Below are 27,743 nucleotides of genomic sequence, written 5' to 3'. Positions count from 1 at the left end.
AGGCGATAAAGAAAGGACATATATAAATAAATAAATAAAATAAAAATACAAAGCTTCTTTCTTAGAAGTGCACGCATGTGGAACGCTCTTCCGATTGCCTGTTTCCCACCTGACTACAATTTGGATGTCTTCAAGTCCAACATAAACAAATTCCTGATAAACACCCCCCTTAAATAAGACATTTTATCAGATCTTTTTTTTTTACACAGTGATGTCCACTTATCAAGGCCCGGAAGCCACTCATGGATAAGGGTTATTGCAAGTACATTACGTTAGTGTGGAGATTTGATGAAGTGTTTAATTAACAGGGCGGTTCATTAGGAATTTGTTAACATTGGACTTGAAGACATCCAAGTTGTAGTCCGGAGGGAAGCAAGCAGACGGAACAGAGTTCCACAGGCGTGCAGTTCTAAGAAAGAAGCTTTGGTCATGGAATCCGCGTTTTGATTTAGGCACAGATATAGAGTGGGGGAAATTTTTCACAGTGGATTCAGCTAGACGAGTGTTTTTCTCCATTACTAACGATTACTACGATATTCTCCCATTGATTACTGTACACGCAATAACTCTTATCCCTGAGTGGCTTCCGGGGCTTTATAAGTGGCGACTACCATGTATAAAAAAGTGATACACAAAGTACATATATAAATAAATGAAAAAATAAAATTAAAATAAAAAAGATATGAAAGTTAAGAAAATAGGATTAGAAAAAAGGTTTTTCGCCAATATTTCACGAGAAACACCCGTCTAACTGAAAGCAGTGTCAATAATTTTCCCCACTCTTTATCTGTGCCTAAATCAAAACGTAGATTTCATGAACAAAGCTTCTGTGTTAGAAGTGCACGCATGTGGAACTCTCTTCCGTTTACCTGTTTCCCACCTGACTACAATTTGGGTGTCTTCAAGTCCAACATAAACAAATTCCTGATAAAACGCACCCTTACGTGAGACACTTTATCAGACCTCCATTACTAAATATTACTACGATATTATTCCATTGATTACTGTACACGCAATAACTCTTATCCCTGAGTGGCTTCCGGGCCTTGATAAGTGGTGACTACCATGTAAAAAAAAATGTGATTAAGAAAGTACATATATAAATAAATAAATAAATAAAAATCAAAGAATATGAAAGTTAAGAAAATGGAATTAGAAATTTAAAAAAAAAGGTATTAAAATTTTTTTATAAAAAAAAGTGGCCTAAATATTTTAAATATTACCTACATGCTCTCCCGATTTAATCTGGTATGTGTTACCTAGTATTAATGATCGTTTACCATTTTACCCCATTACTTCATTCTCATTAAATTTCAAAATGTCAGTAAGCAAGTTTTTTTTTCTTTACTTGCGTTTTGTATAACTCTAGCCCCTCTCCCCTTCTGATAGCGTAAAGAGGTTTTTCTTAAATCTTCCCATTAACTTTCTCTTATTATTCTGCTGATATAATAATGCTATATACAGGGTGGCCTCAAATAAAACTGGCCCCAACTCTAAATAGGCCCCGTTTATTAGTGTTTTATCTTAATGAAATGAAACTTTGGTCATAACTAGTTTATTATATTCAAACCATCACATCAAAACACTAGGGTCTTTGGTCTTTTTTTCTCCGTTCTACAGCATATGTTGTAGATGGCCTCCATTAAGCTTTTTTTTTTTTTTTTGGTCACTCTGTATAACTTTTATTCCCCATCTTTCCTTTAATATGATATAAGATAGAGTAGATAGTAAAAAACGTGGAGAAAAAAAAGGGAAGAGATAGAAACTGTAATTGAGGGATGTGCAGATTCATTAACTAGGAGGGAGACCCCGACGTTGTCCGGGATTGAATGAGGATAAACAGATGTTTCATACTTTATTGTCATCAAAATCGATGAAATCGACCACTTTCCAATTAAATCGATCGCCTACTCTAGTCTGGGACTCATCGGAAAAAATCCCCAGCCTCCGAGCCGTGACTTATCCCACAGTACATTGTAGTCTACATCGCACTATAGAGAACCTTGTGTTGATTTTATAAGATTATCTGGAAGTAATGATTTCACGTAAAGTTTTAAATGCAAATATCAAGTATCATGGTTCAAGTGTGCTCTAAGCAGAAACATTCATTTCGAACGCTACCTTATCAAAATATCAACTGTTGATTTTATGAAATTATTTTTTATATAACACGTGAATTCAAGTAACACATACAAAAGTCAAGTATGGTGGTCCAGTTGTGCTCTAAAAATTACATTAATTTCGAAAACATTCATTTCAAACGCACTCCTCACTTATCAAAATAATCTACGGTTGATTCATAGACTACGCCTTTCTGCTTGTGCGGTGATGAAATTTCTCCAATGTACGTGTGATGATAAACCGTGTATAAGCTTTAACTTTGGTTTAAATTGAACTTCTTTCTTTAATCGGATTCAAAGCTAGTGACGTTTTTTTATTATACATACGTGACACACATATGTACAGATTAAAAATTTTAAATGTGAAATAAATTAAATTTAAAATAAAGATTAATGTACAATATGCATCAGTAGTTTTTCAATTTCGACGCATTTTTTTGACCCCCTTAATACTTTTTTAACCGGCTAAAGACCCATAAGAGAACGGTCCGTAAAAATATTCAACCATTACAGGCCCCTACTGCCGCTCTGCGACTTTTGGTTTCGGAGGAGATAGAGTTTGAGAATGTGAAGACATACAGACACATATATAGACTTTTACATATTAGATAACGAAAGAATCAGAAAGATAGACAAAAAAACAAAAAAAAACAGATGTTGATATCATCCGATGAAAGTTTTATTTTTCTTAATTTTTACTCTTGCTTTCCCTCATACATAATTTGCTGTTGTGTTGTATTCATCGTGCCCAGCGAAATTATCATTGCAACCATTTTTTTCTGTCGACCTAATCCCCAGGATCTTAATCCTCACCCACTATCTCTTGAGTTTACTGCGAGGATTGACTTATTGCCTTTGCGATAGGCTTTCATGTCCAATACATCTGTTTTGCGTTGGACTAGATTTCGTAAAACCCAGCGGGAAACGTCGGCTTGCTGTCTCACCCTGCTGTTATGTCCGTCTCTGGGGGTCATTTGGAACATGAGGCGTCGCAGTTATTTTTAGACCACGCGTTTTTATCTTTGTTGTTCATTGTTTTTCGTTAGCTACTCCGTACGTGGAAGCCTACGCATTCAATATGAATTCAATACTCAAGGCTCCAGAGCAGATTATAGCGAAACGTTTCTATATTTTAAGACCGTACAAAGCATTAAAAACTAAAAATATTAAATTTACTTCTTTGTTAATTTCTTTTTTTTTTTTTTAATCATAAAATTCTTGGAAGAGGTCACTTCTTTTTTCCTTATTTCTATGAATTAAAATATTTACGTTTTCGGAAGACGTTTGTTGATCCTAAAGAAACCGGTAAAGCTTTCGTTTTTGATGATTATATTTCGTGATCAATTTATTTTACTCTTGTCATTTTGACATATTTCGTGTCTACGACATTTTATTTGCTGATATATCACATATATTACCTATCTATCTATCTGTCTGTCTCTCGGTCTGTCTGTTTTCTTTCTGTCTCTTTCTCTCTCTCTCTCTCTCTCTCATATATATAACTACTTAATTTACTCACATAAATTAATATACGAAAATATAAATTTATTCGTAAACTTTAAGTATTTACTTCAAAAGTACTCAATACGTAGGTAGAGCTAGTTAGTAAGTTTCATCCACTCTAGGACTCTTCACGCTTAAGCCTAAAGAGTCCTAGAGTGGATGAAACGCGGAATATTCAGTGTAGCTTAATCGCCATATATATATATATATATATATATATATATATATATAAATTTATAAAATATATATGGCGATAAGGCTACACTAAATATTCGGCATTTCATCCACACTAGGACTCCTCAGGCTTATCTATCTATCTATCTATCTATCTATCTATCTCTCTTAGAGAGAGAGAGATAGATAGATATCTTTTGCATGATTACATGCATATATGTGTGTACTTTATCTATATAGTTACATACTTTATGAAAATATAATTAATCTTAATAATCTAAAATTATACTCATATAAAAAAAACTACGTACTTCGAAATTCTCAGATGAGAAATTGAATAAAAAAGTCATGTATCGTGTCGTTTTAAGGTTGTGACGTCAGCCATCAATTGCTTCCGTACTAATAAATTGAACACTATTTAATTTGACAAAAAAAAAAACATTTTATTAACGTCAAACTAATATATTTCATTGGGTAGAGAGACGACACTACTGTCAAAAGAAAAGTAAGACGCCTCCTTCCCTCCATTAGTCTGTGGCAGATCGTTGGGCAAGGTCGAGAACACACTTACCCACTCGTTGTGCTAAACAGAAAATACCTCTGGGTTCTTAATCAAAACATCTCGCTCGGTAGAGATGAGCAACAATGAATTCACAAATGCTTCGAAGGAGAGAGATAGCTGGAGAGCCATGGCCGCCAATTCCTGTACCCTGCAGGACACTACATGAGAATATATTTCAATGTTTAGATTTAAAATTATTCTTAAAATGTAACGTTTCAATTTTGTCACAATATAAATCAGCAGTTCTAGCTTTGCAAATCGTTACTAATTAAAACAAACACATAATCATAATTAGTATAATTAACACAAGTATATTATAGAAGTGCACGTCATGATTCTAGGACCATAACTGCCACGACGTTATAAATGTAATAAGGTGCCATATTCACATTTATAACATTGCCTTTGTCTCTATGAGTGCAGACTGGTTTCTACCAAACTACTCTATCTATTTTTGGTCTACAGACTTGAAACTTTATATGTATGGGAATGGAACACGTAGAACAAATCCAATTTGGTTTTTATTCGGTAAAATAGACGAAAGGAGGCCAAAATTAGAAAAAAAATTGACTTGCCAAGCGTAAGATGACTTAAAGTATTTCTGTACGCATTCGCAAATATACAATAACTAGCTGGACGTCCTGCATTGCCCGATCGTACAATGGGTTTAAACATGATATTTTATTTTATGCAGATTGCACATGTATTATTATAGAATCAATGTTTTAATAAATATTATATATTACGAGGAATAACTTGCCTAGTGGACTAATTCACAAAAGATAATAATAAAATAAAGAATAATAATGATAATATCGTTCATCAAATTCTGTCTATGTTTGTTTACAATATCACGTCAGCTGATATTTCGGCTTGATGATGAATTCTTTGGAAAAGTAACTTCTGATTAATGTTTTGTTTTAAAATATGCAAAAGAAAAAATGATTTGCGGCGATTTTAAATGGTAATTCATATTTTTTCGTAAATTGAACTGATTAACAAGAAAAACTAAAATAAAATAGTGAGGTATATCCGGGCTGTAACGGGAGGATCATTCGATCCATAGTTGATTGCTCTACCACTGAGCTATACCGCCGGATGTCAAACATTCTGTTATTGTTTTTGTGTTTTTGTGTTTTGTTTTGTGTTTTGGAAGAAATACTTTGCGAAGATTTCATTTCTCCCTTGCTGGTGTAGCGTATAAGTATTCCCTAGTAAACATTCTTCTTTTTTATCTATAAGTATTACTTTATGCGTCTGAACTACCTTCCACAATCTAAATGGAAAAAAAAATGATTTGTTCAACCACAATCTTCTGTAACGTTTCGCAATCTTCTTTATCTTCTGAATTGCAAATCTCATACAATTCATCGAATACCTCTAAATTAAATCCTAATATTAACACGGCCCTGTCGGTGGGGCATTAGAATACGCTGACTGCCCCCCCCCCTGCAGAGGGTAAAAGTCCCTCAATGGGGGTCCTGGATATGACCTACAACTATATCCAGTGGTGAGGCCCAAGCTTGTGGGCTTTGGGGAGTGTGGAGCCACCCTTTAATTACCATTGCTCCCAGGTCCACTCTGACCCGGAGTGATAGTACCTGTTAAGGTCCCAACTATGGGTTAAATAGAACCCGGCGTGAAAACAACAAATATATTCTATTAAAAATATTTTTCTTCAAAATATTTGGATTCGGCATTAAATAACCCGAAAAGGGTTGATATGCCGTAAAACAAAAACAACCAAACCAAACCAAACCTAATATTAACAGGCTAGAATTAAATAAGACAAATAAGATTAGCATAAAAATTAAGATATATATTCCTTTAATATACCTCTATCTAAAATTATCTTCCAAACCATTATTTAGATTAGTACGAATCATCTTGTTAATATCTTTGCTTCATGGACTCTAACTTATATTGTCCTGATTTTAGATCTTGGAGATTTATTTATATTTTAGTTTCATAATTTATAGACTATACAGCAGTATTTTATTTAGTTAAGGTTTTACCAAATGTTTATAGTACATCGTAAGTTATCGAATTATGTACCTTTATTGCTAATAATGTTATTTCCATAGACCGCCTTATATTATATATATATATATATATATATATATATATATATATTTCTCTATTAAATATATATATTTTTTATTTTATTTTATTTTATTGAAACGGAAGCGGATACCTTTTCTTGCATCCCTTAATAATATTCACCCAGTTCTAAAATTTACTATATAAAAGGAAAGTAATTATTCCCTTCCTTTTCTAAATGTAAAACGCATTCCGCTTTCTTGACTTCCATCTACCGTAAACCTACGTTCACTGGTCTTTACACACGTTGGGACTCTTTTTGCCCCATCAATAAAAAATATAATCTTATCAATACCCTTATCCATAGAGCTTGTATGATATGCTCAGATATCAAATTAAATGATGAAGTCAAATTTATTACCAAGACTGTTTGCAATACTGGTTTTCCTTTGCAAATCGTAGAAATTAGAAATACAATTTCTAATTTCAATAAAATTAAACAGGCATCTGCCGACAAATGCCCTATCTACCTACGCCTACCTTGGCTAGGTAATATTAGTGAAAGATTTGCCAAGCAAATTTCTTCAGCCGATAATTTTAAATGTTACAGCAATATTTATAAAGAATTCACACCCCTTCCTCTTACGCTTTATATTGTCCTTCCCCTCTTATAAGCTTCCTTCCCCTCTCACCTTTGACCGATTAATCTTTCACTTACATTTTACTAAAATAACTTCCGTTTTGACTTTCTTTTTTTTCATCCTTTTTTCCCTTTTATTCGAACTTTAACTCAGAATATAAATAAGATATTTCCTCTTCTTTCTTTCTAATTATTTTTTCTCTCTCTGTATTTAATTAGAGACCCAATAAATTTGTCTCAGCCTATTTTTAAACGAAACTTACTGTTTATTTTTTAATTTCTATAATTTTTATCTTTATTTTAAATCAACTCTCAAAATAACACATTTACTCTGTTTTAAATTCCAATTATCTATATTTATCATAGGCATTTAGCTTATTGGAATATTCATTTTGAACGGTTGGATTTTACTTTATAAACGAGAACATCTTTCTACGGTTTTGCACCGTTCAATGTGGATTTTTTCAACCGATATGAAACATAATAGCATCGTCCTCTTTTATTCAAGGATTACTATTTAGATACCAAAATCTCATATTCTTTTTTGTTTCAACCCTTATTTTCTGACTCTATGTCTCTTAATAAGATTTGATCTTTAATATAGTCTTTATATACATAAAGCACAATTAAAGTTTATATTCTTTATATACATAAAGCACAATTAAATCAAAGCAAATTTAATAGTTTGCTAATTACTTGTCCTCTGAGGAGATGAGTCGAAATCGAAAATCTATGGATTAAGGAAATTACTTTGAATATTGTATTCTTTGTTCAAATAATAATTATTTGTTTTAAAAATTATATTTTTCTAAATTTAATTTCAATATGTGTACATATATATATATATATATATATATATATGAATATATATATATATATATATATATATATATATATATATACGTTAGGTTCCGATATATATATATATATATATATATATATATATATATATATATATATATATATATATATAAAATAAAAACTTCCTTGAAGTTATATATTTGGATTTTACCTTCACTGGATTATTTATCTTCTACCAGACTATCCATTCACGTGTAATCACCTTTTTCTTCACCATATTCCCTCTGCTTCACTTTTTTTGTTATCAAGTAAGATCTTTGACTTACTTGTTGTTTCATCAAATACTTTTGCATGCTAAATCCGATCCCGCATTTTGCTAATTCCTACCCTCTGATGTGAAGGAAAGTATTTCTTCGAAACTCCGCGGATTAAGGACTATCCACTTATCTAGTGTTTCCTTTTCAGATTAAATATGTTTTTAACTCATTTCAAAGTGTTTTTTAACATGTTTTATTAACTGTTTGCTCGTATATATGTATATATATATGTATATATATATGTATATATATGTATATATATATGTGTATATATATATACAGGTTTAGTCATCTAGAGCTGCTCTAAAGCTTCATTGCTCACTCATTTTTCGACCAAATTTCAAGCAAATTCATACAGTTTATAGATCACCCTCGCAGCTGTACTGTAAAAAAAAAAAATCAATTTTCGCTAAATGAAACAAAATTTATGATAAATTCCTTGGTGTTCAAAATCGTAAAAATATGTAAGGAGGTGAGCAACGCTTTTATGACTGGTTTCCATAGCAACCACCCCACTTCAGTGACTACTGTTGTTATTATTCACCACAGTGGCGGAAATAGAAGAAACTAGTGAAACAGAGAGAATAAAAGCATGAAATGGATGTATTGAAAGCAGACGAGCGCCGTACAGTGTGATCACATATGTGTTAAGGGGGCAAAAACTAAGACTGAAATTAAACAAAAAAAACAAGTGAATTTATAGGAAGCCTGGAAAAATCATGAATTACAATAGAAAAATGCGAGCATGAAAAGTAATATGATTAAGCTTAAACATGGAAATGTAAACGACTAGTTGTTAAAATTAGAAAAGAAACGTACAAGATATTCTAGTAAAAAATATAATAAATTTCTAACTTAAAATATTGCAGCATTAAGAATATAGTTTTTTTTATATTCAGTTTGTAACATTATATAATCAATTCTAAATGCTGCAATATTTAAATTTAGAAATTTATTATATTTTCGACTAGAATATCTTGTCCGTTTCTTTTCCAGTTTTAACAACTAGTCCTTTATTTTTCTATGTTTAAGCCTAACTATATTACTGTTTATGCTCACATTTTCCTAATATGTATACATATATACATATATATATATATATATATATATACATATATGTATGGGTATATATATGTATATATATATGTATGTATATATATATAGATGGTTACCTACTCTCTATTCATATATTAATATATAAATTTTTCTATCTACCTACACGCCTGCATATCTATCTATGAATTTATCTGTTTAAAACTATATCTATTAGTCTACCAAACGATAATATCTTAATACTTTCACTTTTATATACAACAAAAGGGAGGTTTTATTTGCTATAATTTCTATGCAGAATATTAATATATTCGCTTATGTATCGAAACTAAATACACACATGGCCGCATCGGGACGTAACATGAGCATTTGTGTCCATTAGTACGTGCGTACTCAGACATAATTTATACATTCCATAAAACTATAAACAACTTTCTGTACGATATCTAAGGCAAATCGAATTTTGGCATTGCATTTAGGAATAGCGCATAGAATGTATAAATGCATAACTTCAACTGAGAACTATAAGTTTAAATAACAATATTACGTTCAAAAACAAATGGTCAGTTTATTAAAGGTAATAATATTAATAAACGTCAATATTATTCAGATCTTTAATCGGAGTAAACTTCGCTGATCGAAAATCCCAATATCTCAGTTTCTCTCCGCCGATTTCTCAGTTCTCCCACTTTTCATCCATCTAACCTACTCTCTGCCTTCATACAAACATACAAAGACATAAACACACACACACACACGCACACACGCGCGCATATATATATATATATATATATATATATATAAGGTAAAATTAAAAGCCAAGAACAATGCGAGATTTTTTTTATATAGAGAAAAATTAAATGAAAACAAATGAAATAATTTTTTTTTTTTGTTTGTTTGTTTTTTCTTTTTCACACAAATTTTAACTCTAAACAACAGTATTTTTTTTCCTGTTGTTTTCAATGGTGTTATACATCTCAAACACAACAGGAAAAAAATTTACTGTTGTTTAGGGTTAAAATTTGTGTGAAAAAGAAAAAAAACAACAAAAAAAAATAAATTTATTTCTTTTGTTTTCATTTAATTTTACTCTATATAAAAAAAATGTCGCATTGTTCTTGGCTTTTAATTTTACCTTATAATTTTCTTCAACAATGCTTCAAGCAAACTACAAACTACTTATATATATATATATATATATATATATATATATATATATATATATATATATATATAATGTATACTGGTAGTATGGATTGGTTTCCTAAAGCTAAGTCCAATGAAACCCGCGTGATTATTAAATAGTGTCCAATAAAGGACAGAACTGGTATACGGTCCGATTATAATACAAACATTATTGGCTATATACGTGAATTCATATTGCAATTGAATCCTAATTCTAGCAGACCAACTTATCAGACTGAAGAAAAGTGGCAAGATTGAAAAGAGAGTCAAGCCTACATTCGGTTTTTCTGATATTCCGGTGTGTACTTTGCGAATATGACAACGTTTTTCAAAACGAAAATCACATCCGAATATCCTAGAAAAAAAACAAGTGTAATCCTGACTCTATTTTAAATATCGCTCCTTTCTCTTGGTCTGATAAAGTGGCCTCTTGAAATAGAATTCCACGGGAACATATACGCAGATATGTTACCAATAATATTTGTATAAGAAACAGATTATATATATATATATATATATATATATATATATATATATATATATATATATATATATATATACTAGCAAGTCAGCCCGACATTGCTCGGGCTCAATGTACTGTTCATACCTTTATGTGCATATATATATATATATATATATATATATATATATATATATATATATATGATGAAAATAATAGAAATAGTATTCCGACAAAATAGAGAAAATAAAAAGGAACAAACCGTATTATGTGTTCATCAACGTTTCGTCTTTATTTCAAGTCTTTATTTCAAGTATTTTTAAGTCTCGAAATAAAGACGAAACGTTGATGAACACATAATATGGTTTGTTCCTTTTTATTTTCCCTCTCTCTCTCTCTCTCTCTCTCTCTCTCTCTCTCTCTCTATATATATATATATATATATATATATATATATATATATGTATATATATATATGTGTGTGTGTGTGTGTGTGTATATATATATGTATATGTATATATTCTTTATTTTAGATTGTGAAATTAAAAATTAACAAATAAAAATGAATCCGTCATAAGAGTGGGGTACCCTTAAGACCGATATTATCCATGACAGGTCCCGACCAACATAAAGTAGCCAAATAGCTTACTTATATTTTAGAACCAGTTTGGAAGAGTATAGTTCTTTTTGCATTAAAGATTCTTATTTCTAAATTTATGCAGGATTACACTCAGTATTCTATGTATGAGTTCTTTTGATATTGAAAGTCTGTTTACCTGCATTCCACTCTCAGAGACTATTGATATATGTGCCGATGCCCTTTATCGCAGTCAGCTCCCAACTCCCCCTATTCCTGAGAATATTTTTGTGGAACTTATGGAATTCGCGATCATGTCGGTCGAATTAAGTTTTAATAACATTATGTATAAGCAGATATATGGTGTTTCGATGGGTTCTCCGCTGGGACCAGCTGTGGCAAATATTTTCGTAGGTTTCCACGAAAAGGGTCTTTTATCTGGATTTCAAAAACCAGATATTTATTTTCGTTATGTTGACGACACTTTTTGCATCCCTTAATAATATTCACCCAGTTCTTTCACCCAGCAAATTTCTTCTGTCATACAACAATGTTACTTTGCATCAAATACTCGTGTTGGTTTTTCTTGTAAACCCATTTTGTCTTCAATTTGTAAAGACATTCTCCCCCCCCCATAACAATTCTATTATTTATTTATTTATTTAAATGTAGCTGCGGTGTGCGCTACGTCGGGCGAACGTCTCAAGGATTACATATTAGGGTAAAACAACATGTTCCATCCAAAATTCGAAATGGAAAATACCTACCTTCGGACGTTTTGAACAATACCCATGGCTTATCTCTAGGGGAACACCTTATAAATAATCGTATTTGCGCTTCGAATGTTAGTGCGAACTTTTTTTCCATCCTTAGCAAGTCGCACTTTCTTTACCATCTCAAGATTCTAGAAACTATATACATTAAGATTCTGAGACCTTCTCTTTGCAAACAAAAAGAGAATCTCTTAGGGCTTAATCTAGTTTCTATTTAATAATTAATTCAGCCCTTACTTTTTTATGCATATATATATATATATATATATATATCCCCCCTCCCTACTTTTCATCTCCGATTCATTGTTCCCCCCCCTTTTCTTTTTAAAACGTTATTAACCTCGATTTTAGCTCTGTTGAGCGAACTTCGAAACCGGTCAGCTTACGCATTCATTTTATATTTTTAATTTTTAATTTCACAATCTACAATAAAGAATGTTTTCGAACAAGTTTAAATTTGATCTTTACATAGCCATAATAAAATTTTGTACCCCGCAAAAAAGATATATATATATATTTGATTCATGTCCAGGTAACCTACATCAACATTTTCAAGTGTTTAAACCAAAAATGGGGGAGGAGTTTGATAGAGTTTGCAAATGTAAGATCAATGAACTTTGACCCCTTGACAGCCAAATTACTGGGCAGAAACTGATGTAAAATATTTTCCAAAATCTCAGTACCCCTTATACCAAAACTCGAGTCCTTAGTCTGAATATTGACAGTGGAATTTTGTAGAGAAATGTATACACACAGACAGACACACCTGACAATTTAACTTTATCACATATATAGGATGTATATATAGTCAGTTGGTTGTTTGTACTGATATTAATATGTTTGTATTTTAAAGTAGAATACGTATGAAATAATTTTTTATAATACAGTATTATTGAAACTAAACAAATATTCAGTTGTTTAAAATTAATATTTCAGCGATATACGCCATCATCAGAATGTGATATATTTTTCCATAGCATGATCGTAAAAATATACATATACATATGGTAATTTATAAATGCCTGACGAATCCTATAGTGGATGAAACGCAGAATATTCAGTGTAGCTTAATCGCCATATATATTTTATAAATTACCAACTAGCTCTAGCTACGTATTGAGCACTTCTGAAGTAAATACTTAACGTTTACGCATAAATCTATACTTTCGTATATTAAATTTATGTGAGTAAATGAAGTAGTTATATATATATATATATATATATATATATATATATAAAGTAATTAACTATTTAAACCCTTCCATAGTAATTTAAGAGTTTATGTTTAAAGCGACGAAACGAGTGTGAAATTGTTTTTTAATAAATATTGCTATTTATAAAAAATAAAATCAAAACTTTTACTCAACACCAAACATCTCAAGTCGTGCCAGACATTACTATCATCATAGCATATAAAAGCAAGAAAAAATAAGATTATGTCCAATTTCTTGGAGATGAATTAGTATTTGAAAAATTGAAAGAAAAAAATCGATTTTATTTTTAATAAATAGCAATATTTATTAAAAACTATTTCACACTAGTCAGGTTTTTAAAGCGTAAAATATAAAATTGTTTAGAGTGTTTTAAACAGTAAGTTTGTACATACACACATATATATATATATATATATATATATATATATATATATATATATATATATATATATATATGCATTTACATTATATATACTCATATATATATATGTTTATATATATTAATTATCTATATACTATTACACACATTTGTATATTTTGACAGCAGGTTATTATTCATACACGTTTGAGTGAACAGGATACATTATATATATATATATATTATACATATTATATATATATATATATATATATATATATATATAAATATGTATATACATATTTGTATTTGAAAATTGGGGGTAATATTAATAATGGCTGAATGCAGACCAATCAACATGATGATTATAAAAATAAAAAATGAAAATAAAGGTTAGCTAACCAGGTTTCGTTTATATATATATATATATATATATATATATATATATATATATATATAAAGAGAGAGAGAGAGAGGGGGGGAATGTTTACAGCACCTCGTATTCCCAAGCGTTCACCCATCTAAGTACTGGCCCGGATCTACGTTGCTTAACTTCGGTGGCCGTAAGCATATATATATATATATATATATATATATGACATCCCCCTCCCATACCTATACCCCCTCCAATTGGAGTGCGTATAGGTATCGAAGGGGGATGATAGTTGTTTCAGTCATGAGGGGTTCTCCTCCACTGACTCAGGAGGGAGCGAGGTGTTGGAACAAATATTATACTATGGTTCTAGGTGTTTCCTAGTGTTGTTGGTTTCGAGGTTAATTAGAGTTGGTGTTGTTCAGTGTGTTGTATTAGAGATAGTGGTGTTATGTCTGTGTGTGGTTGTATGCGCGCACGTGTGTGTGTTTTAATGTGTCGATTCTGATTTATGTGTGGGTGTGTATATGTGTATGTGTATGCGTGTGCATGCGAGTGTATCTTGCATTTCATGTTTTTGTGTGATGGTATTAGGTTCTGTTCAGTTCAGGAGTGAATCTGGTGATGAAGTTATTTTCCTGTATGTAGCGGGATGCCCGGTGTTGTCAGGTCTTACAGTACTCTTTAAAATGATATGTAAATTTATGTAAGTTGCCTCTTTATTATCATAGAATCAATCCTATATTGATTATATTACGAGAAATAATTCGTCCGGTAGACTAAATCGTAAACAGACTTGACTTTCAAACCGATTCGAAGATGTGCATGATGTGCCCCTTACATGAAACCACCCCAAATACCATAACGGTGACCGGAGACGTTGTTTTCCTCACCCTGGGTACGCATGTAAAGCGGTGATCCGTCTGGATTTGCATTTTAAGGGTGTTGGCAACCCTCCGTTGTCATAACTAGGCTCGGTAAATAGCATAAGTTTTACAGCGGTGCATCTCCCTTCTCGCTCGTTGGATATTATTTTACTTGATATAATACTTCTATCGCTCTTAAAAAAAATATTAATTCTATTTTAACTCCAAACAAAGCACAGTGACACTTTGAAGTAAGGGGCTACTATTTGGAGACATAAGTTGCAGGGGTATTATGAAGGGAGATGAGTAACAAGATGTATGTTCACATTACACTTGAACTTCTGCATGTCAGTACAGTTGGGAAAGCAGAATCCTGGAAGGAAGTTCCAAAGTCTAGCTGTTCTGGAGAAGAAGCTATTGTAGTATAAGCCCTTCTTACACCTAGGGATCTCTACTGTGAAAGGGTAGGATTTAGGTGCTTATCGGGTTTGACGAGGATATTCACGTCTAGGGAATACAAATGCTTGTAGTTCGTCGGAGCATTCACTATTAAATTAGTGTAGAAAAGGCAGAGGGATGAAACCTTTCGTCGATAGGTCAGAGACTAGATGACAGTTAAGGATCTATCAGGCTGGCGACTGTATTTTGGACCCTGTCCTTGAGGGAGGGACAAATAGCAGATGCACCAGCCCAAATGTGACAACAATACTTCATATATAGGCGAACGGTGGCCTTATAGAGGTACAGGATACTTTCAGGTGTAAGTAGTTTTCTAGCACCTTAGAGAGAGAGAGAGAGAGAGAGAGAGAGAGAGAGAGAGAGAGAGAGAGAGAGAGAGAGCAAGAGCACTTTCTTGGCAGCAGCCTTGGCAATGCTCTATTCCAGTTGGTCGTTGTAAAGGTTAGACCGAGGAGTTTAAAGGAAGTACTTTCGGATAATGTGTTCTTGGCCATTGCTATTGGTGGTAGTGAAGGTTTCTTATAATTACTGAAGGAAACAAGTTTAGTATTGGCAGCATTGTATATGCCCATCCATTTTTTTTTAATCCCCATTCCACTACAGAGTTGAGGCCATCCTTTAGTGTTTCTGTCATTTCCTTAGATATGAGTTCGTTTGTTTTCCCCTCGTTCGTGTTATAGAGAGTGTGTCATCAGCAAATATATGCATCTCCGAAACAATTTTATCAGGGAGGTCATTTATGAATACCAGGAATAATAAAGGTCCAAGGATAAACCCCTGAGGTACCCTCCCATTTATATCGTATTGTTTAGATGTACGGTCGTCGAGGACAACCTGGATTTTCTCTTACTTAAGAAAGGTTTAATTGCATTATGTATTCTTCCAGTTATACCATTTGATCTAATTTTCCTTAGAAAACCATTGTGCCACACCCTATCAAAAGCCTTAGATATATCGAGGGCTACCGCCCCACCCTCCGCCTGTTTAGTCTAGGGAATTGTATATACGTTTAGAGATTACAGTTAGGATATCTGCTGTGGAACGGGCTTGCCTAAATCCATATTGTTTGTCCGTCAGGAGTTTAGCAGCTTTAAGGTGACAGACTGGAGCTTGATTAAGTAATGACTCAAATATTTTAGTGAAAAGCGGGAGAAGACTAATTTAATGTGTCAGTTCATACGCAAGAATTCGTGAGAACTGGTACCACAGAAAGTTTTTCCAGCAGTCAGGAAAGCAAGATTCGTTTAGGCATTTGTTGAAAAGTTTGGAGAGAACTGGAACTACCCCAGTAGAGCATTTTTTTAATAGCATGAGAGCGGGTCCACATACTTTTGAGGTGTCTAATATTTTTATGATACCTGAGAGATACCTTGGGATTTATACATAACTGGCAAATTCGTTAATGGTCTTCAACAAACAAACAAAAACGACAGATTTCATCAAACGGAAATGGATTGTCGTCTTTTCTTTTCCGGGAATTTTATCGTTCGAACCTCTAAATGTATCTTTGTGTTCTTTTCTTGTCTTGACTGATATACCTGCTTTTGTAACGCATGTGTTAATGAGTTCGTGTGTGTGTGTGTCCGCGCGCGTGTGTTCGTGTGTAGAGAAATATACATGCGTTTATGTTGATGTGTATTTTATGTGTGTGTCTATGAGTTGTACCTGTTTGCCCGTAGTACCTGTTTTTACAAGTAGATATATATATATTTTTTTTTTTACACAGTGATCACCACTTATCAAGGCCCGGAAGCCACTCAGGGATAAGGGTTATTGCAAATACATCACGTTAGTGAGGAGATTTAATTAGGGGGGCGGTTCATTAGGAATTTGTTAACATTAGACTTGAAGACATCCAAGTTGTAGTCCGGAGGGAAGCAGGCAGACGGAACAGAGTTCCACAGGCGTGCAGTTCTAAGAAGGAAGCTTTGCTCATGAAATCCGCGTTTTGATTTAGGCACAGATATAGAGTGGGGGAAATTTTTCACAGTGGATTCAGCTAGACGGGTGTTTTTCGTGAATGTTTGGCGAGGGGGGACCAGGGATTGGAGTTCAGACGAGTACCTGCCATGAAAATAACGATAAAACAAGGATAGGCTCGCAACGTCTCTTCTGTGGGAGAGGGGTTGCAGGGTAGAGAAAAGGGCATCCCCCACTAAACCACGAAGTCTATTTTGTACTCTGTCAAGGCGTGATAGGCTGTTATATATATATATATATATATATATATATATATATATATATATATATATATATATATATCCGTTCAGTATTTTTATACACTAGACTGTTATGAGCTAGAGATTTCTCTTTCGACATTTAATCGCTGTTGAGTATGACTGCTTGCTTTTCTAATCCGCTAATTAATATGGGTTCTTGTCTCCCCTGGCTACGGGCCACATACACATTAGAGTTACATTAATACGTACAGACTTTAGAGAGACTTTATAGAATTCAATTCCAGTTTTTTTTGTGATATGAAATATCGGCCAAATATTGTACCAGAACCAATTAGATGCTATTCAGAAATTTGCGGACAATCGAGCAAAACCCTTTCAAATAATACTGAGAGTCGCGAAGCGCAAAAGTCCAAAAGAATGATTCGCCAATTCAACTACATAATAATCAGTTTTATTTAGATTCTTTGGACTATTGCTCTCATCTTCAGTGTCATTTTCACAACGTTTTGGATGATTTAACCTCCAGCCTTCTTCAGTTTTATCTTGTCGAACTCGTGAATCTTTCTGGCATAGTCGGGAATCAGCATAGAAGTTTTATCAGAGCTCTTTATTGGATCTATGAGATTAGCATGTCCTTATGTCGTCAGCCATGACTGGATAGAAGTCCTAAGTAATTCGCAATTTTATATTTGAACCAATCAAAACGTAGATTCTATGAACAAAGCTTCTTTCTTAGAACTGCACGCCTGTGGAACTCTGTTCCGTCTGCCTGCTTCCCACCTGACTATAACTTGGATGTCTTCAAGTTCAACATTAAGAAATTCCTAACGAACCGCCCACTTAAGTAAACACTTCATCAAATCTCCACACTAACGTACTGTACTTGCAATAACCCTTATCCCTGAGTGGCTACCGGGCCTTGATAAGTGGTGACCACCGTGTAAAAAAAAGCAACCTTCAGAAGAGTGTTATGTGTTATACAGAATTTTCCAAGAAATTAAACCACTGCGCCCTGAAAATAACACACAAGACGAGAACTGTAGTCCGAAGAATCCAAATAATACAAATAAAAAAAAATCCTCATCTCAAAAATTCAGAAACGTTGATAACAATCTTTCACAAATTGTATTAAATTACGAATTGCGACAAAGGAGGTGCTTTTTGACTGCCAGCCGTATGTTATCCTTTTTTTGGTGAGTCCAAGTCAATCATCAACTCGTTGTTGCAGCAGAGAGAAGCGCAGGTTCCACTGCTCACTAGTAGAAAGCAAATATATATCATAGAATTTGATGAAAAACATGGACTTTTACAAATTTAATAACATGTTTTAAGACAAAGGCGTCTATTCCTACTTACCAATTTTGGTCCAGTTTTGCCGAATTTAAGAATATATATTCTCGAACACTACTGCGAAGAAATTATAATTTCATCCTTCTACCTACCGTCTGAACCAGCGGCGCCAGTATGAGAGGTTTGTGAGTCAAATTTCACAACGTCAATGCAGAATAATTGACAATGAACTTTTCCGGGTTAGTGTTAGTCTTGTTACCCATACGACATTCTGCGCCGAAACCAGATCATGAGCTTATTTTACTACATATACGGTAAATAGAAAGATTTAAAGCAAACTCCAAATAACACGTAGTTACTTGGATTTTTTATATGATTCAGAATACTGTTCTTATCTTTTTCGTCCTTTTTCACAACGTTTCGGTCGATGGAACCCTTGATCTTCTTCAGGTGTACATTGTCAGACTCGGGAATCGTATTATAAATCACGGGAATCTAGACGGAATTTCGAACGGAATTATTTATTTAATATACGGGGTTAGCATGCTTTTGCTGCGTCAGCTATAGCCGGTTAAAAATTTTAAGCAATTCGGAATTATGCTCTTCGTATCTCCTGCACTCAGAATTGAACCTTCAGCCTCCAGAAAAGTGACACTTACAACTGAATTTCGTGCAGATTCTCAAGTTCCCATCTGAAGAAGTTTGGAGGTCATAGTGGCCGAAACGTTGTGCGAATCATAGTCAAGATGTGTTTTGAATAAACCAAATACTCCAAATTATGAATCGTCATTTCAAAATACAGAAGCATTGCAGAATACATAATGCAAGTTAACATTTCTGTGCAGTGTTATACGAAATATATTCTTAACATGTAAAAACAACTTGGTTTTCAATATGGAAAATAACACCAACTTATTGCGTGCTATTTATCTCAAATTTGTAAATTAAATTTCAATCCATTATTCATTTTCACAATAATAGCTTTTCAGATGATAACACCGTTCGAGAACCAACGCTTTGTAGCCTCAGTCGCAAAGCAGACAAAGAATAGGAAATAACTTCAACTCGCTTCTTTTATTTATACAACAACATTTATGTACTCATAACCTCACGAGATGGTTTTATTGAATGTATTCTTGAACATGATCCACGCCTCTAACGTGATCGTCCTCTCTAACGTGTTCTTTCTCCCTTTTATAGTGTTTTTTTAGCAGTGACGTAATTTCGCATGAATTTTAATACGCGCGCCCACGCTCTTTTAAAATATGTTATAATGAATCTACGAGTTTTGTAACGAGAGCTACACAGGGTAGATCATAATTTGAAAAACATACATGCTCATAGAGTATATATGGTAAGACGTTGGCATACTCTGCCTCCGATATATCATTATCTGTAGTTGAATATTACAAGAAGAAACAACGAACGGTCTATTGATAGACGGACTTGACTGGCAATCGAAAGTGTAGTTCTCAACCTCACTGTACAATTATAGTGATTAATGGTTTGTAAGTTCCTGGTACCAATCTTTCGCTGGTTTAACGATGTATAAAACAATGAATGGTAAACGTCATCTTCCAATATGGCGTCTCTCCATTTCGTTTTAAAATTACATTAATGTATTTCTGTTTTATTTCTTTTCTTTTTTAAATGGTCTAATATTTGCTTATTAGCCAAACTAATAATTAAGTAGAAACTTGAATTTGTTCTGACGAATAATTTATCGAGAACGCCTTCGTAAAGTGCCAGATGAAAGTAATTTCCTTCGATGTCTGGATCATATGAATTTTCAGAATGGCTACCGGATAGTTGGTATATGATGCTTTCATACACGCTATTACATCTACAACATAATTTAATTTACCATTTTTTTTTCTCGGTTTCTCTTTTACATACACACATGTATAACACACACCCACACACACATATTTTAATTCATAAATATATTATAGATTCATCTATTGCATCAACAAGCAAATTCTAGCTTAGCTACAAATATAATCTGCTGATTTCTTTCTGTCCTCTGATGAGAAGAATAGCAAGAACAGCATTATATGAAACTCCGCGGAATAAGGACTTTGAAAATTGTATTCGGAGTTATTCTGTCGAATAATAGATCTTATTGTAAATTTTAACTTACAGTTTTAATTTCTTTTTGCTTACACACACACATACACACACATATAAATACATATATATATGTATATATATATATACATAAATATATATACATAAATATATATACATATATATATATATATATATATATATATACATGAATATATGTCAAGGGTATGAGTTCCGTTATAGAAGCGTTAATTAAATTTAAATAAATAAAATACGTATTAAGTGCGCTTGAAAGCCAGATCACAACGCAATATTAGGAAAATATACATTGTACTAGTTGGATATTTATATTTTAAATATATTTCGGAGGCAAACTCCATCCTCAGTATGTTGTTTTCGTTTCTTTCTTTCGTCTTCTTTCTTGCCATGTTGTTAAGTTCCAGAAAGAAAAGTCCGTTTGTAAAGATCCGCACGGTGTCTCTAAGCGGTTGTAATTTGAAATGTTGGAACGTGGCGTTGGCTACGAGAGATTAACGTCAAGGACGTGAGTTCCATTATAGAAGCGTTGATTTAATTTGATTGAATAATATATATATATATATATATATATATATATATATATATATATATATGTGTGTATCAATGGTTTAAGGCCAAGACTCTTCTTCGCTCCGAAATTATTCGTGACTTGCTCTTCGCTGACGATGCCGCACTGGTAGCCACGTCCTTTGAGGAATCCCAGATTCTTCTTGATCGATTTTCAGCCGCGTGCAAGCACTTTGGCATGACAATTAGCATAAGGAAGACTGAGGTAGTGCATCAGCCACACCCTACCCTAAAACAAGTTGAAGGCGTAAAGTAAAATCCACCAGAGTATAGATTTCCTGCGCGCAAGCTGAAAGTCGATGGCCATGATATCAATTATGTCAAGTCCTTTCCTTACCTTGGTAGCAAGGTGAACCAGGGCGGTTCTCTTGATGATGAAATTGTCAACAGGATTGCTAAGGCCACTTCTGCCTTTGGAAATCTTCGCCATCGCTTGTGGAACGAAAGGGGTATTCGACTAGACACAAAAATCCTTGTCTACCGTGCTGTTGTTCTTTCCATTCTTCTTTATGGATATGAGTCATGGACTCCATACAGACATCACATTAATCAGCTGGACGTTTTCCACAAAAGCTGTCTACGCTCCATATGTGGTCTTAGCCTCCGCGACAAGGTATCAAATGACGAATTATTCACAAAATGCAAAATATCTGGCATTGAATTATTTCTTATTCAATCGCAATTGCGGTGGGCTGGTCATGTATTGAGGATGCCCGATGACAGAATTCCAAAAATTGCGATGTACAGTCAATTTAAGAGTGGTAAAAGAATTGTCCGACATCCTTGGCTTAGGTACAAGGACAAGTTGAACAGTAACTTGTCTGCAGTGAAAATACCATACAGGAGTCTTGAAGATGAGGTGAATGACCGAAAAGGATGGAGATCAAGGTTTTTTGAAGGTCTCCAGAGGTTTCAATCTGAAAGCTTAAGGCAACTGAAAGAAAACAGAGTAAGAGCAAAACGACTACTAGCCGAACCAATATCTGCAGCATTAAATCCACATTCCTGTTCTATTTGTGTCCTTGTCTGCAAGTCCCTTGCTGGACTAAAAAGTCATCAGAGGCAAAAGCATAAATGAGTTTTAGAAATATGGGTTGTCACAACCTCATACGTCGAAATTGACGGGAGAGTCCATCATATATATATGTATATATATTAGCAAAGGGATTCGACGTGGTCCGGAATTGAATGATAAACTACAAATGTTTTTTCATCATCGAAATCTGTAAAATCAATCATTTTTCGATAAAATCGATTGATTGCCTTCTCTACTTGGGAATCCATCGCAGTGCAATGTGAAGTAGCTCACAGGTCTCCCGCAGTGACTTAGTGACAATGCATTTTAGTCTGAATTCTGCTGCTGATTTTATAGAATTATTTTTTTTTATATAAAATAGCCTGAATTAATATTTAACGTACAAAAGTCTCATGCTTCAATTAAGCTTTAAGCAGAAACGTATTTCAAACGCGTCACTATTGTATCACAGACACCTCTGATGAGTCTTTAGGCCTAGCCTCACTGCTTGTGTTGTAAATAAACCTGTCAAATGGACTTATGATTGTAGACTGTGTAAGGACATAACTGAAGTTAAAATCGCCTGGCCCTTCTTTTATTGAATTATTTCAACTATCGATTATCGATGCTTATCAAAAACATGTCGTACAAAAGCTATCTAATAACACCGCCAGATACATAAAGGTCTTTTATGTGAAATTTCATTAAAAAAACTGACTAACCGTGTTCGAGTCCGTACGAAATGAACTAACACACACCAATTTTCATTTTATATAATCACACACACACCTACACCCACACCCAACCACACACACATACACACACACATACACACACACACACACACACACACATATATATATATATATATATATATATATATATATATATATATATACTTTCTTGAAGTCATATATTTGGATTTTACCGTCACTGGATTATTTATCTTCCACCAGACTATCCATTCATGTGTAATCACCTTTTTCTTCACCATATTCCCTCTGCTTTACTTTTTGTTTTCAAGTAAGATCTTTGACTTTGGTTTCACCAAATACTTTTGCATGCAAAATCCGATTCCGCATTTTGCTAATTCCTACCCTCTGCTGAAAAGGAACGTATTTCTTCGAAACTCCGCGGATTAAGGACTATCCACTTATCTAGTGTTTCCTTTTCAGATTAAATATGCTTTTAACTCATTTCAAAGTGTTTTTTAACATGTTTTATTAACTGTTTGCCCTATTATATATATATATATATATATATATATATATATATATATATATATATATATATACAAACGGGGGGAAGGCTTTGCCGGAGTGTAAATTATTAGTATGTCCAGATTTTATTTATATTATCATATTCGTAATTTCAAAAGTAAAAAAAAAAGTACCTGTGTGTCATCAGCTTGAATCGAAACAGAAAGCATATCTGTATAATTAAAAACTGGTGACGTTACCACTGTTCCAACGTGATACACGTATTACCCGAGGCAAAATTATAAATGAAAAATAAAATAAGATGCATGTACAAAATATTTGTTTTTCAATTTTGACTCCATTTTTGACGCCTTAAAAACAATTTTAACAGGCTAAAGACCCATAAAAGAACAGTCCGTAAAAATCCAATCATTTGAGGCTGCTTGCGCCTCTCTGCGACTTTTAGTTTCGAAGAAGATAGCGTTTGAAAATATGGAGGTGGACAGACATAGCCTTTTATGTTTTATATATATTTATAAAGATGGAGGAAGTGAGGAAGTATGGATATGGAAATCCTTTCACCCGAATACGATGTCCACCATGTTTAAAAATACCTTTTGTTGTAAAAATCTAATGAATAAACATCTGAAAAAGTTGGTGGTGGGGACAGGATATTTTTATGGGAACATAAATCGTAAAATTGCCAATTCATTAATGAAACAGCCGTAATGGAAAAAATCCAGGAAAAAAACGAAGGTTATAAAAATGAAAACCTGAGTCTTTGAATTTTCAACACAATGTTGCACTATATATATATATATATATATATATATATATATATATATATATATATATATATATATTCTACGGATTTTTACCTTTTGGATTACTTTGGACCATCTTCAAATTACGCGATTCCCTTGAATTTTACTTGGGAAAATGGAAATTAAACCAACTTTTTTGGATTTTGATTTTTGGATTTTACCGTTATTGGATATTTTACCCTTTACCAGACTATTCATTCACGTGAAATCATGTTTTTCTTCACCATATTACCTCTCTTTCACTATTTGTTACCAAGTAAGATCTATGACTTACTTGCAGTTTCATCAAATAATTTTGCAAGCAAAATCCGATGCCTCACTTTGCTAATTCCTAACCTCTGATGAGAAGGAAAGTATTCCTTCGAAACTCCGCGGATTAATGACTATCTACTTATTTTGTGCTTCCTTTTTAAAATGAAATATGTTTTTTGAACTCTTTTTCAAAGTGTTTTTTTACATATTCTATTAACTACTTGTTCTTATATATATATATATATATATATATATATATATATATATATATATATATATATAATTTTACCCCAACCATCAATTAATACGTTAATATTTAGATTATTCTACATAAAATCGCAGATATAGTAACATAATTTTATATACATAACTTATTATTTTTTAACTAATAATATCATTATTCTTTGTTGATTAGAACTTCTCAATCATCACCAGCAACCACTCACTGATAAAAACTGCCAGTCTCCCGTGAAATTCAGTGCTCTCCACCTGTTTCGAGAGCTATTGTACATAACTTATCGCAACAGTCGGTTACCATTGATTTGCTCGCTGAACACCGCCATTGCTATTTCCTGGGATTTGAGTGGCAAAAAACTAATAAAGGTCTCATTGCTTTCTTTAAAAAGAATGTCTGTCTAGTGGTTCTTCCCCGGTCCTTTTATCCTCCTCGACCTCTTGCACTCAATTAGTGTGATTCTAGTCGAGGTCGACACCAGCATTTTTAGGGGGGGGGGAGTTAACTGAAAATGTTCATGGTTTCAGTTCGCTCGGTTTCATGATTTTGTTTTCTTTATGTTGTTTTCATTTCTATTCCAACTGCTGGTTAATGCTTGCAGTTTATGATATTTGGTTCCCGTATTCGAGTATAGTCTTTAAGATTTCAGCTTTTGTTATTATTACTGTTCGTTGTATCTTCAGAATTCTTCCTCTGATTCCAATTTCTCCCATCTTTTTTCGAACTTTTTTGGATTGCTTTTAGTGCATCTACAGTTTTGATATTGACTTTCTTTGTTTCAGTTCCTATTTAATTCCGTGAATGTTACTAACTTTTCTGTCCCCTTGATATTCACGCTGTAGTGTGTCAGGAAGACGGAATGTATCATTTAGCATGATATTTCTTTCTTTTTCACAAGTTTTGATATCCGATCCCTTGTATTCTATCGGTTTATCTATTTGTAGCGCCATGTTTCGGAAAAGTTTGTAATTTTTGTATTAGAATACTTATAATATTACAATATGTATGCATATTCCGATGTGCTAATAACATTCTGTCAACCTCACTTGCTTGCTTATTACCAGGGATAAGTTAATGGTTTTGTAACGGTACCCATTACACGTGGGGAAAATCGGGAACTTTGTATGACGTAACCAAAAATTACGTCATCAATTGGGAGACAGACATTGGGAACCACAGACACAGTGGATATTGTTTTTCTAGGCTAGGGCGATAAAATTGTCACCCTAGAAAAGACGACATGTGTCCATTTCCGTTTAATGAAAACCGATTTAGATTTTTTTATTGCAAGCCACCTACTAGCTCACCAGTTGTGTATAAATCCCAAGAGCGATAAAAACCTTTATCCTGTCTGAAATTGAAGCAATATTCAACCAGCGAGATCAGCTCATACTCTCCACCGATCTAAGTTACGACAAGACCATTGCCAGCGCCCTCAAAATGCATAGCTGGATTGCTACGAATAACAAAGACATGCCCTGAGTGAGGAAAAAGTTTCACGGTTATGGTCTTTGGTTTGGTTTCAAGTGCAACCTCGCATCTTCGAAGTCGGCTTGAAAGTCAACACCAACGTGTAACTGGATATACTGGAGAGTGTGATGATCCCTGGAGCATTGATTTTTTCAGTAATTTTTTTAAAAATAAAGACGTCGAATTGTTTTCTTTAGGGTGACAACTTTATCGTTTCATCCTGTATACAAAACGAGGAGAAAGAGAATCGAAGAGGGTCCATCTTTTCTGGCGTTTACTGAAGACAAATCTTCTAGACAATGGAGGTTTATTATAAGTACCAACAGTTTTTTTTTATAATGAAAATTTTTATTTTCTTATGATGTACAGTCGCTTTTATAATTAAAAGAATGCCTTTTGTGTGATATGATCTTATTTGATCTTCTTAACTATTCTGTTGCTTTGACAGTTAAACATGTTGTCACTTATTTTTAATTAGTGACGTTGCGCACCTGCTAATGAGGTTCCTGGTGAAGTTGCAATAAAATTAGCGCCACAATAATTAGCCTCTTTTCAGGCGAAATGCATTGATGCATTCCGACGACGATGCGTGATAGAAATATAATAATTATCGCTAATAAACTCGGCTTCTTGGAAAACAAAAACAAGAGTAATTATTGTTGAGCTGCGCCCTTTTAATCTATGCGTTTAAGAAGAAAATTTATATCTTAAATCCAAGCGCAACAAACCAACAACATTCTATTTCTAACCTAAGGATAACACACCAACAAAATTCTATTTCTAACCGAAGAATGGCGAACCAACAACATTGTATTTCTCACATGAGAATGACAAACCAACAGCATTGTATTTCTCACATTAGAATGACAAACCAACGAAATTTCTATTTAAATTCTAAGAATGGCAAATCACACCATTTCTATTTAACACATGAGCGTGACAGACCAAAGACATTTTTATTTTAAATCTAACCTTGATACAAAAACGACATTTTATTTCAAACCGAAGCATGGCAAACCAATAATTTTCTATTTCAAACATAAGCGTGACAAACAAAGTATTTTCTTTTAAACCTAAAAATAACAAACCAACAATTTCTCTATTTCAAAATTAAGCCTGAAAAACCAACG

General features: G+C 33.2%; 1 protein-coding gene across 1 annotated transcript in view; it reads right to left on the bottom strand.

The window, feature by feature from the left end:
- LOC145239993 (uncharacterized) overlaps positions 1-27,743 on the bottom strand; it is a 582,634-nt gene that overhangs the window by 423,639 nt on the left and 131,252 nt on the right. The window lies entirely within an intron of this gene.

The sequence above is a fragment of the Euprymna scolopes genome, chromosome 19 (genome assembly GCF_053919585.1).
Source record: "Euprymna scolopes isolate OS-2025 chromosome 19, ASM5391958v1, whole genome shotgun sequence".
NCBI classification, from domain to species: Eukaryota; Metazoa; Mollusca; class Cephalopoda; order Sepiida; family Sepiolidae; genus Euprymna; species Euprymna scolopes.
The sequence above is the reverse complement of the archived record's forward strand: the minus strand, read 5'-3'. Positions and strand labels throughout refer to the sequence as shown.